At 45.9% G+C, this 13105-nt stretch overlaps 1 long non-coding RNA gene across 1 annotated transcript; it reads left to right on the forward strand.

Annotated features, from left to right (window-relative positions):
- Window positions 1–203: 203 nt before the first annotated feature.
- On the forward strand, window positions 204–3953 carry LOC120617050 (uncharacterized). The gene is made up of 2 exons (XR_005656762.1): window positions 204–1257; window positions 1835–3953. It is a non-coding gene; the product is annotated as an uncharacterized LOC120617050 (long non-coding RNA).
- The last annotated feature ends 9152 nt before the right edge of the window (window positions 3954–13105 follow it).

Consider the following 13105-nt stretch of genomic DNA (forward strand, 5'->3'; position numbering starts at 1 on the left):
CTGTCTTTCCCGGAGACGAACCGATTCGGGAGTGAGGCGGAGGAATGTTCCTCCAGGCCAGGAGAGGAATCTCACTTGCGCCTTTGTTGGCCGAGAAGCCCCAGAGTCTTCTGCGCGGCCCCTTTCTAGCTCCCAGACTCCATTTTCCGGGAGACCCTGCGGCCCGTTTCCGTGGTTCCGCGGCTGCGCGTCCTCTGAAAGTGCACGAGCGAGCGGCGCCGGTGCGCGCTGTGCTGCCGCGTGCAGTGACCGCTGTGTGATCGTGAGTCTCTAAGAGGGGACCCAGCTTTTGTGATTTTGTACGTGTGTGTGTGTAGCACTGATTTAGAATATATATGTGTATGTTCAGTAGCCTCTATGGCTGCTTTTGAAAGCATTGAAAGTCTATGGCCCAAAGAGCCTAAAATCCTGATTGATCCGTTTTTGTAGTTGTGTAGTGCGTGTGTAGGGAATCACGGATTGTGAATATGTGTGTGTTTGTGGAAGTGTCCTTGTATATGTATGTAGCCCAGTTTTTGTGCGTGTGTATAGGAAATCACTGAGACCTTGAGTGTAGAGACCCAATTTTTATATTTTTATACATGTGTATGTATATATAATTTTGATTCCAATGCCAGTGTGTGGATTTTTTTTCCCCATGAAGCAGTTTTCCTTCCAACACATCAGCTGAATGTCTTACAGCCATTCTGACACTATGTAGCTGGCTATAGTGTCAGCTCCTACAGCTCAGTCCCCAAGACTGTCGCTAACCCCCACACAAGTCTCCAACATCAGCTGCCAATCACAGTCCAGGTTTTCACCTGTGCATTAGACTGACCAGCAAATGATTCCCCTTCTAGGCTTTGGTTAATTTGCTAGAGTGACTCATGGAACTAAGAGAAATATTTTACTTCCTAGACCACTGGTTGTCATAAAAGGATATATAACTCAGGATGGCTAGATGGAAGAGATGTATGGGCCAAAGTACATGGGAAGGGCCTTGGAGCTTCCATGTTCCCTGAGCGTGCCACTTTTCCCACACTTCCATGTGTTTACCCCTCAGCAGCTCTCTAAAAGCCATCCTTTGGGTTTTTATGGAGGCTTCATTACATGGGCATGACTGACTAAACCACTGACGATTAAACTGAATTTCCAGCCCTTCGCCCCTCCTAGGAGGTCTGGGGTGGAACTGAAAGTTTCAACCCTCTGGTGCTTCGGTGGTTTCCTGCCAACCAGCCCCCATCCTAGAGGCTTTCCACAACCAGTCATCTGATGAAGGTTACAAAAGATTCTTTTATCACTTTCAACACTTAGGAAATTCCAAGGGTTTGAGGAGTTCTGTGCCTGGAGAACAAATATTTCTTAGAAATCCCAGTGTGTGAGGTAGTGGGGGACCAGGGCTTGTGTTTGCACTAGTGTGGCCCTATGAGCGCATTTTGGGGGACTGGGTATTTAAGGGTGAATGTGAGAAGCTAGTTTTGGTTTCCCAGTTCGGTGACTAGGTGGTATTAATCAAAATAGCAGCTAACACACACTGTTATTAGGCTTTTTTCTTATTACCACCACCACTAGTAGTAGCAGCTAGCATTTACTGATTGTTGTCCCTGACCCAAAGTGTTTTTCCATTTAAGGTTTTATCTCATCTTTTTAACTTGTCTCTTAGTTCGTTTCTACTAAAATCTCCAATTTCCAGGTGTATAAACTGAGGCACAGGGAGATTAAGTAAGGTGTATAAAATGAGGCACAGGGAGATTAAATCCCAGCTGGATTTCACTCAAGGTTACACAGAAAAAGAGCTGATTTTTGAATACAAGTCTTGCTGACTCCAAAGCCCCTGCTGTTTCCACCCCTCCAGGGTTTTCTTGGAGCAAGCTTCTTGGGCTGAGAAAGTCTTCTGAGTACCTGGTGGTGCTGGAACAAGAGGGATGACCAAGAGATCCAAGAAATCTCAAGATAAACCTGTACCTTAGCAGTTTCTTTGGTGTTTTCTTCAGACCATCTACCAAGAATATAATTCTTCTTGCTATTTAGAGGGACTTTGGTGGTAAAGTTTGGGAAGCTGTGTGGTCTGAAGAAAAAGCTTTATGCATCCAGAGACCCCATGGCTACAGAGAGACCAGAGTTGCAGGGGTCAGATGTTTTGAATCCTGATCAAGCCCTGTTCTGCTCATTCTCTGAATGAGGCAACCTTCCCCAAGAGGCCTGTGGACTTGTCTAAGGCAGCGAGTTTGTCCCAGAACTGGGCCTTGTTTGGTTTTATCATTTTTCCCCTTGGCTTCATGATCTCTGCTGACATACTGAAGCTAACACATGCTGTCTGGGAAGGTGATTTCCCTAAGGAATTCATCACAAGATGGCCCCTCCCAGTCTCAAGATTGTTAAATGAACCGAGAAACAGATGCAGGGACAAATGAATGCTGCTAGTTTAAACACACAAAATTGCGCTTTAAAGACATTACACTTTTTTAGCAAGTGAAATTTTGAGAGCAAAGGTTCAAACCAGAAATGTCTGATACAGAAATCACAACAATATTCCAGAGCTTGATCTTAAGCTATTTTTGCTTATTTCATTTATTCTTTTATTTATCCAATATTTCCTTTTAATTTTTATTATGTGCCAAGTATTTTTCCAAGTTGATGTAAAATGGTAGAATCCTAACAAAATAAAGATGGTCTCCAGAGTCATGAAGATCACAATGACCCTTACAAGCAAATAGAAATAGAGCGCATACATTAACACAACATATTCATATTACATGACATTCACATAATGTAACGTATAACACACAACACATTGTGATATAAAGAATATTTTCATCATCCACTACATCACATAAGGTGGGTTGAGAAAGATTTGTGTAATTAGGGTAATGTAAGTTTTGTGTCATATTTAAACTGTAAGAAGAGTTCACATATCTCTAGAGATACTCAGAGCCCTCCTTTGGGGCTCCTGAAATTATACATCAGAGATTTGTGGAGCTGTTGATTGGGAAAGACATGCCCTAAATAGATGTCATGATTAGAGGAACCCAGCTGGATTTCAAATATGAACACCAAACCCGTATTTCCTCTGAATTGTAGGTGATGATTTACAGTTGAGCTGCTTTCCCTAGGGCAACTCAGTGCTGGACACTGTACACCAGGGGACAGCAAGGATTTATGAAAATTAAAGGTTCTCTGGAGCAATACCAAGGGGATGAATATGTAGCCTTGAATAAAGTTTTCTAATATGCTCACTTAATGAATCAGGTTTGAATCTGTCTCCCCCACACACGCATTTGGGACAGCCCAAAAAGTGATCCAGACTGACATGGCATGATTAGCTCACTCTGGCCTTGGACTTGAGGAATGACTTGGGGAAGAGTTGAATGTGGAGATGAGAGCTTGGGTCTCTCTGATTCTTTACTTGTTCTTGCCTGGATTTATCTGCTATCTATGGTTATTGATCCTAGTTGACAACAGATGGTTCCCAGCTGGGATCGCCTCTTGTGTGGATGATCTCTGTCATCTAGGTGATTGATGAATAGGGAAGGAGAAGAGAGTGTCATCTAGTTCAATCTGACATTTTGCCCTAACACTAAATCCTTAAAAAAAGAAAAAAAAAAAAAAAAGCTTTATTGAGATAGATACCATACAGTTCACCCATATAAAGTACACAACTCCATGGTTTTTAGTATATTTATAGATATGTGCAACCATCACCAAAATTAATTTTAGAACATTTTTATCACCTCAAAAAGAAATCTCATGATTTTTAAATATTGCTCTCCACTCCTCCCGTTCCCTTATACTAAGCAAACTGTCCTAAATCGACTCAGGGCTGGGTACCAGACAAGAGACCATCCTTATAGCTCGGAGTCCACCAAAATTACTTGAACTAGCCAATCCTAAGGTGTCTCCCCTGCCCTGCCTTCATTTCCCTAGGAAACCACTATAAAGGCTCTGGATCATGCTTTCCGCTGGCTCCTTTCTACCTCCTGACCAGACACGGTGCTTTCCTATGTGGCCCTATGTGGAGCGGTGGATCCGCTTCTTTTGGAAAATATGTTATAAAATCTTCTCATATAGGTATTTGCCTCTGTGTCTGTCACCTAGTGATACCTGATCAAATCCTGGGTAGATTATAAAACACCCCTCCTGGCATGGAACCCCTGCCCGATGAGCCAATATTCTCAGTGGCACTGCACCAACATAGAACTTCTGCCATGTCAAATGTCCATGTCTCAAATCCACTTGCCCAGAACTTAATCTAGCTGGGGGCAGGGTGAGAGACGCTGCCATTATACACTTAAAAGAGGGCCCTCTGGGAGCTAGGGGGAGATAGTGCTAAATTTTAGTAGATTTTCTTGAATCAACGTTTATTTGCTGTATGCTCTTAGGACTATTTCTGGACATATTAAATGGATTCATTTGAAAAGGAATCTACTCATTTTCCTGGGATGCAGGTCCAGTCATGCCATAAATGGAATTCCCCACCTATACATCTCTTAGAATCACTGTGTTGATTCACCATGATGCCCGTGTCCATCAATATAATTAACACGTTCATTCCTCACCTTTACTCAGCAGCATTCACTTAATTCTTCATTCTTGAAACACTGTGCTTTTGGCTTTTGTATAATCACACGTATCGTGTTTTGTCCTGCATTCTGGCTTCTGCTGTCAGTATTTTTTGGTCCCTCCTCATCCAATATTAAACAGTGAACCCAGCTCCCCAACCATGACTCCTACAATGAAAAGGCAGAGGCTAACAACCTGCATATTTTTAAAAAATCGTATGTTGTTTGAAGACAAACACCATATATAAGCATATTTAAGGATACAGAAAAGTTGACCATAAAAAAAAAATGAGAAAAATGTATACTCTGTAACTCAGTCTGTTTGGGCATCTATAACAAAAATACCATAAACTAGGTGGCTTACAAACCACAGGAATTTATTTCTCCAAGTTCTGGAGGCTGACGAGAACCTGCTTCCTGGTTCACAGGCAATGCCTAAATTCCACATCTTCACATGGAGGAAGGGTCAGGGATCTATCTATCTGGGGTCTCCTGCTTAAAGGCATGACTGTTATGAAGACAAAGCCCTCATGAACTATCCCCACCAAGAGGCCCCGCTTCCTAAAACCACCTTGGGGGTTAGAATATCAACATATGCATTTTGGGGGATATTGCACTGAAAATAATTTATCAAACATCAGCTAGTTCAGCCCTACTAGCCCTACCAGACAAAGCAAATTTTAAGGCAAAACATTACACTTAGAGGTAAAACAGAACACTACAAAATCAACAGGGTGAATTTCCCAGGGAGAAATAAGATTGGGACTTTGTTTTTAACAAAAAGCATACCTTCCAAAAACAGCAAAACTTAAAAACTGATGTAAGTATGAAGAAAGGCAAAACCACCTTCCTAGTGAGGTGGGTGTTGACTACCCGAGCTCAGTCACTGATCAAGTGCTTGGTCTCATTGGGCCTGGTTTTCTCCAACTATAGTACTGAGGTTACAGTAGAAACTATGTCACAGGGTGACTCTATTTCCTGTATATCAAACCACTTAGAGGCATGCAAGTATTCCAGAAGCACTAGCTATTTATTTCCCTTTTCTTTATCTGACCTTGTGTGTTTTGTTTTACTCCACCCTGACCTCATTTCTTGAACATGATGCATTCACAGTAATAGTCATTTTACTTTACTGAACCCATGCACCTCCTGAATCAGCCAAGTTTAAGTCCTTCTCCCACATTTTCCCACATGTGAAGGACATAACAGGATAATGCCATCCTGTGACGGTCACTGATGTCATACTGGTAGACTGCAATCCTTCATGATGGGAGTATTTACATTGTAGAAAAAGGCAAGTGCTATAAGTCAAGGCTTCACTCTATCCCAGTCTTTTGTTAAATATTTACAAGCACACCACGGAATACAAACAAATGAAAGATCTGAAAAGCACTTAATGGGTTGTGACAGTAATCCACAAAGGACAGAGTCAGGGCAAGATGCCCTGATGGGCACAAACTGGACTTAGTCTCTGGTCGCAGGCCATCTCTGGCTGTTGACAGAGTGTAAACTCTAGAGTGAGATGTCTGTTTCTCTAACTCTTTGTTGGGGTAATGAGAGGTATGGAGTGGAGGCAATTGAGAGGCGTCCACAGGCCTGCCCTTCTGTACATAGCACTCCTCTCCACCCCTCTCTCTTGGCCAACTCCAGCTTATCTCCCAGGGCTCAAATGAACAACCACGTATCGGGACTGGATTTCATGGATACTCTCCCCCCCCGCCAAACCACATTAGACTTCCTCCATGTGATTCCATGGAATCCTCAATTCCCTGTGGGCCAACAAGAAGTCCACACAGTCCCCTAATAGAGAGGAACATGGGCTGCAGGAAAACCCTAACGTTTCTGTAAGTCCCCACCCAGTTCCTGGGTAGCCACAGGAGAGGACTTATACCTCGGAGCCTTACTTTCCTTGTCTGAGAGGAGGCATGTTATACACAGTGCTGTGCCCTGTAACACGGGGCAGGTCAATGTGAGCATTCTGCCACGCGGGTGTTGTAGAAATTTCAGTTTGGTGTGACAGTACCAGGAGTGTTGGGTGGAGTGTACGGGGAGCTTGAGCTGGGGCATTTCCACTGGGGAGTGCAACCAGAGTCTCCCTAGTTCTGTGCAGTTTGGGTGGGGGCAAACGTCTTTGCCTGTCCCAGGTGACATTTGCTCAGTTTGCGGGAGCCCCTAATAGGACTTACCGAGCCTTTTATACTTGGAACCACTGCCCAGAAATGTATTATGTGGTTGGAAAAAAATGACTTTATCGAGCAATGTCTCCTCAATACAACGAGCTAGATTTAGTTACGTTGTCTTCCTTTGTGATGAGCAACCTGTTGCTTATATGATCCACACTAGCCACCAGGAGACATGCACGGTCATCCGCAGTCCATGCACCTTGGTCCCAATGACGAGCCTGTGGGCGAGCACTGAGCCTATGGTGGCCAGAACAAAGCCTCCATGAATGCGCACTAATGGCAAAGTAAGTGGTTATTCCCCATATGTAGATCAACACTTCATTCCCACTGTCCTTGAATATTAAACAGTCATCCATCACAAAATGACACCTATCCGTAGCCTTAGAGAAATTTTAGAAGAAAACACATTTAAATTTCTGGACTTAACAATGAGCCTGAATGAAAGTGTAAGTTCTTCTGCTATAGACATACTGCACAAAGCTGTCACGTTGGTTTATGTCACCTAAGCTGGACTCATGAATCTCAGCATCCAGCAACTGGCAAAGAGTTGAAAGGAGAAAAAACATGGGAGTAAATGAGTAGCAGTGCCTTCACATGAGAAAGAAGTTAAAAATTCTGACTTCAACTGAGTCAGCTACTAGCTGTGTGACCTTGGAAAACGTTGCCAGCAAGTGAGAGTAATTAAGTTGACCCAAACGATTTAAATAAATCCTTATTTCTTTGATTCTCTGCTTGTTTATTGACCTTTGGATACCCATAAAAATCCATAGAACCTCACAAAGTACTCTGAGTTAGCTAATGGTTACTGCAACTAATTGGCCTTGATGATAAAGCCGTATCCTGTAGCAGGGTGACTCAGCAGGGCCACTCAGCCAAGTGCAGCTTGCTCTGTCCCAGTCTCTATCCTTGTACCCAGACCTGACTTTTCTTAGAGCACTTCCATCAACACCAAGAGACAGAGCCACCTGTCTCTAAGTTTACTAAGGCTGGAACCACCACATCAACCTCAGTAGGCAATCTCTTAGATGGCCACCAATGTGTCTGTGGTTTGGAGGGATTCCTTTCCCCAATGTGGTATGAAGTACTGAAAACCTGAGATGCACTGCAGGATGAATTTGTGGTGAAGGATGAAGATGTCATTACACTGTTAACTGAAGTCAGGGATTGAGAAAGACCGTAGAATGAAGGTCCCTAACGAGTGCCTGCTCAATTCCTTGCAGTTGGCCATGCTTGGTGCCCAGCATGGTATCCTCGTGGAGTTTCTTCTCTGCAGAAGAGACAGACAGAAAATTATAACTCCAAAGAACATAACTAATTGGGCCCTGGAGGGTGTCAGGGAGCTTTACAGGAGAGAATCCAGTGCAGATATTGGTGATCTTGTGAAGGGGTGGTGAGAGGGTTCAGATTAGGTAAGAATTTCTAGAAAGAGAGAAGCATCTATCCTGAGGTGCAGGAATAAATGAGGGAGTGGTACTGAAGAAAGGACAGAGTGGGCTACATGGTAAAGGTCTAGAGTTTGAAGATACTGTGGCTTACGGAGGACAGTGGCTCCGAGCCAGTCTCTTCACAGAGCTGTTTCTGGGGCCAAGGAGTTCAGAGAACAGCAGCAGCAGCCTGGAGAATTCCTGTGGCTGCCGCGGAGAAAGCTTTGACACTGAGGCCCCGGGACCAGGGCCAGTGGAAGCCATAGAGCAGGCTCGCCTGCACCCCAAGGCCGACTGGCCAAAGCTGCACCAGGTCGGACCCAGCCTGTCTGCCCCGCCTTCAGCAAGGGGCAGCTTCACGTACGGTGACAGTTACCCTCACATCAAGCAGCAACGGCAGTGTGCGCCCTCCCCGCTCCAGAGTGTGGCCCGCAGTGCCGCGCCAGGTGCGCTCACTTACCGAAGGCCGTCCGCACCGGTGGCACTCCAAGGGCCTCTCGCCGCAGTGCACGCACAGGTGCTGCTCCAGCTAGGGGCGCTGGGTGAAGGCCTTCCTGCACACGCGGCATCCAAGGGCGTGTGGCCCCCCGAGGACGATTGGGTGCAGCAGCCGTATCACTGATGCACGTGCACCTCCAGGTGGGCACAGACGCGCACGCAGGCGCAGTGCGTGCACGTGAAGGGCCCCGCCCCGTGCGTCCTCCGCGCAGCATCAGGGCTCAGGGGTAACAGAGGCTACCCTGCTCGCCTGCTCCTTCCCAGGGTCGAGCCTCTGGTGGGTGAGCAGGTTCGAATGCTACTGGAAGCCTTTCCCGCGGATGGCGCGCTGATGCCACCTTGCTTCCCACGGAGATTTCCCAGGCTTGCTGGCGGGAGGGGTGGGGGTCCTCCCAAGTCCCTAACGTGGGGGCCCTTCGTCCTCCGGGATGGTCAATTCCCCCAAGAGCGGCTCCTGTCCCCCGAGTGGATCCTGCCTCCAGGCCTCTCCGGGTTAAGGGCACTGAGTGACCTCCACCGTGTCCTCATGAGCTTACTCTCCAGAAATGTCCAGCTCTGGTGCCTCCGACTAACTCACTCCAGATGAAAGGGTTTGAAAAAGCACATCATCCACTGAGTTTCCAAAAAGGAAAAAAAATTCTGTTTGGGGATGAGCATCGCCCCCCATTCCCAGCTTAGTGCGATGATGTACATAGAAGGCCCTAGCTCTGGAGCTAAGTTCCAACCACGTTCATCCCACCTCCACCTCCCAAGAGCTGAGGGGCCTGGTGCCTCCACTCTGTCTAGAAACGGACTTGAATTCTTGCCTCTAGGGCACCAGTCCCATGGGGGTGGGGGGCTCCACCCCATGTCCTCTTCAAACCCAATTACCTCCCAAAGGTCCCACCTCCAAATACCATCACTTTGGGAATTGGGGTTTCAACATATGAACTTAGGGAGGGGGAACATAAACCTTCAGTCCACAGCAACACAGAATGCTAGCAGCTTCTACAAGCTGGAAGAGACAAGGTAATGGAGTCTTCCCCAGCTGTTAGGTTAGGAGAAGGGATTAGTGACTGAAGCCAAAAAAGAGACAAGCAAAGACCTCTCTAGGATTTATTTAGGAATGAAGAAATGAATGAGCATTAGAGTAGCACAGATCACTACAGTCGGTGGTCGTCGTTTTGTGACCCTACTACACAATAGAATCTTCTGAAGACTTTAAAACTGCACTGGGTTACCACCAAATGGTGGGGCCATCTCCAGGGGTGCAGACGGGCACAGTACTATTTTTTTTACAGCTCCTGAGAACCACTGAATATACAAAGTGTACTTTCAAAATGAAACTCGTTGCACGACCCCAAATGGAAAATCAGTATCATGTGCCATAAATATAGTCCAACAGTAAATACAATGAAAAGAGGTACAGCCTGATATAAAAGGTTAGTAAACATTAGCTGTTAACAGACACACGTATTCTCTCACTAATGAGAGAGCCTGAAACAGAACTGAAAAAAATATCTTCTTGACCTCGTCGTGCAGATCAACACACTGAGATCCCAGAGGGGAAGAGGCACTTGTCCAAATCCACAAACAAAAATAGAGACACTAGCATTTGAGTGATTACTGTCTTTAGGCTTCTTAATCCTCACAACCACCTTAAGAGTCAAGTTCTATCATCATACTCATTTTAGATGGGGAAACCTAGACACAGAGTGTGTGTACCTTGCCCGGGGTCCGAGAACTAGTAAAGGCGAGAGCAGGTAAAGGGCACAGAAGCAGCTTCAAAGATCATTTCACAAAAAGGGAAACCGAGGCCCAGGGAGGGTGAAAGGGTACCGATCCACCTTTCTCAGGGTGGGGAGTGGAGTACAAGGTAGACCGCAGCTTAGATTCAACAACCTCTTCAAATCTGCTCTCTCCTCCGCAGGGGGAGCTATGACATCACATGCAACTGAGGAGTTGTTAGCATAGAGGCTGTAAATCCCATTCAGAGACCGGAGCGGGAAAATCAGGGGTCGCACTCACTTCTCGGGGTACTTCAGAGCCCGCACTTCTAGCCTCAGGAACGAGGCCCGGGGAGCCTCGCATGCGCAGACTCGGCCTTACCCCTATGCCCCGCGCGCGACCTGCAACACTGCCCAGGTAACCGAAGCTCGAGGACCGCAAGACTCTCACTGACCAAAGTTGCGCGCGAGGCCAACTCAATGCGCATGTGCGCCCGTATGGCCTCTCCGCCAATCGAAATCCTTCTTGCAGTTTGGCCCCGCCTTATTCTTCAGGCTTCCGGCGTCTTGCTGTCTCCAAGGCAACCTTTCTACTGAGGGCCTGGGAAAAAGCAGCCCAGAGACTTCTGGGTATTGTAGTCTGAAAAGGGCAGATGAACGGGAGCACTTGTTTATAAAAAGAAAGATACTGTGATATAAATGCCTCCATCCAGGGCTGAGTTTGTGGATAAAAAATGCTCGTAAATGTTTTCGCCAACTGTTATTTGCTGGAGTAACGGGAAGGAGGGAGGAGAAAAATGGAGCAAGGTAGCCGCAGAGTCTCCTAGGAGTTGTAGTTCCGCTCACTGCGGGCGGACTGGGAGCAGGCGACCCCACCCGGATCCGGAAGTGAGCACTGGGTGACAGGGTGGCTGATGGGACTGAGAAAAGATCCTGACCCAGGCATACCCACTTTCTTTCCCTTTCCCCGCTTGCCAGATCCTGACCCTGTCTGCATGCTTTGGGGTCAGTTGTTGGGGGCTCCACCGTCATTCACGGATGTTTCTGAGCTTTTTGGTCACTATGGTAACACCTCACGCTCTCCGCCCCTTGCATTATGACGTCACGGGCTGTGCCCTGGAAGGAGGCATGCGTCTGACTGGGGAGGAGGACGAAACAGGCGGTCGTGGGAGGAGCTAGGGGTGGGACCAGAGGGGCTCCTGTGAGCTGTCTCTGTGGGGCTGGGACCCTTCATTTAAATAATCAGTAGTACAGTAGGAGCAACTAGCACGGATGACTGACTGGTGCCTGCTTTCTGTAGCTGCTGAGAGACTTCGCTGGGATTCATTCATTAACTTCTATTTATTTTTTTCTACCAATTTGGTTGGAAACCTAGACTATGGTTTCACACCCGTGTCAAAGTAAATAAATAGAAGCTACTCAAATGGACTCGTTGCTGCCACGTGGGAGGAACTGCCTAGCACATCTGATGCCTCAAACCTTTGGAATGTTAAAACAGGCCAAAATAACCTTTGGACTGGGACTAAAGCAAGCTTGTGTCCCCAAAGAACTGTTCGCAAAGATAACAAGAAAGCAGCTATGACTACTGGACTGAAATTTTAAAAGGTTATTTAGAATTATCATCACTATATTATGTCATCTGCACCAATAGCAATGCCTTTCTTCTGTGGACATAATTGTTCCCCTCCCCTTTCTCATAAATGCCCCTCCCTTTGTCTCCTAATTGGAGAACTCTTTGGGCTTCTACCTGAATCATTGCTTCCTGAATAGCTATTCTTTTTTTAAATCTCAAATGTTAGTACCTTCTCACTTTGAAAAGCCTTTTTATCTTTAACACCTGTCTCCAGGCAAACTAGGTCACTACCAATTTTCTGGAGCACCAGGCATTCCATTCCTGCTCTGGCCCTTGTTAACAGGCTGTGCTATACATTTATTCAGTCAACAGGTCCTTATTCAATGCCCACAAGCACCATTTGCCAAGGATACAAACAGGAGAACGTCCTCGGAAATTTTGTTTTGAACAAAAAGATACACGAACTTAACCCATAGTTCTCATCCTCAGCGTTATTGATATTTGGGTCTGATCATTCTTTGCTCTTGGGGTGGGGAGGAGGCTGTCCTGTGTACTGTAGTGTTCTGAGCAGCATCCTGGGCCTCCACTCACTAGATGCTCCCTGTCCCCCTTCCCCCATCGCCATGTGACAACCAAAAGTTTCTCCAGACTCTCACAAATGCCCCTTAGGGAGCAAAGTCAGCCATTGAGAACCACTGCTCTTCAAAGGCTTTTCCTAAGCACTCCTCCTTTCAGATAACTTGAGCAGGTGGTAAGCACCAGCTCATTAACATCTTTGTGAGGATGAGTAAGAGAGTGGATCTTAAAGTTCTCATCACAAGAAAAAAAATAACTATATGAGGTGATAGATGTTAACTAGACTTACTGTGATGGTTATTTCACAGTATGTACAAATATTGAATTGTTATGTTGTACACCTGAAACTAATATAATGTGATATGTCATTAATATCTTAATAAAACCAGGGAATGTCTGATATCGATTGCTGTGATGAGCTGACGCATTAACAAATTCAGTTTTAAATACAATTTGAGAGGGCCTCCATCACTACCATCAAAAGGAAAAAGGTAATTGGATGTAAAAGGCCATTAAAGACATGTAGGGGAAGTTAGAAAAACATAACGTCAATCACCTAGGCTGCTTCTGATTAGCATATAAAACCTTTCTTATAATAAACTAATTC

The sequence above is a fragment of the Pteropus medius genome, unplaced genomic scaffold (assembly GCF_902729225.1).
Source record: "Pteropus medius unplaced genomic scaffold, Ma_sr-lr_union100, whole genome shotgun sequence".
Classification (NCBI taxonomy): Eukaryota; Metazoa; Chordata; class Mammalia; order Chiroptera; family Pteropodidae; genus Pteropus; species Pteropus medius.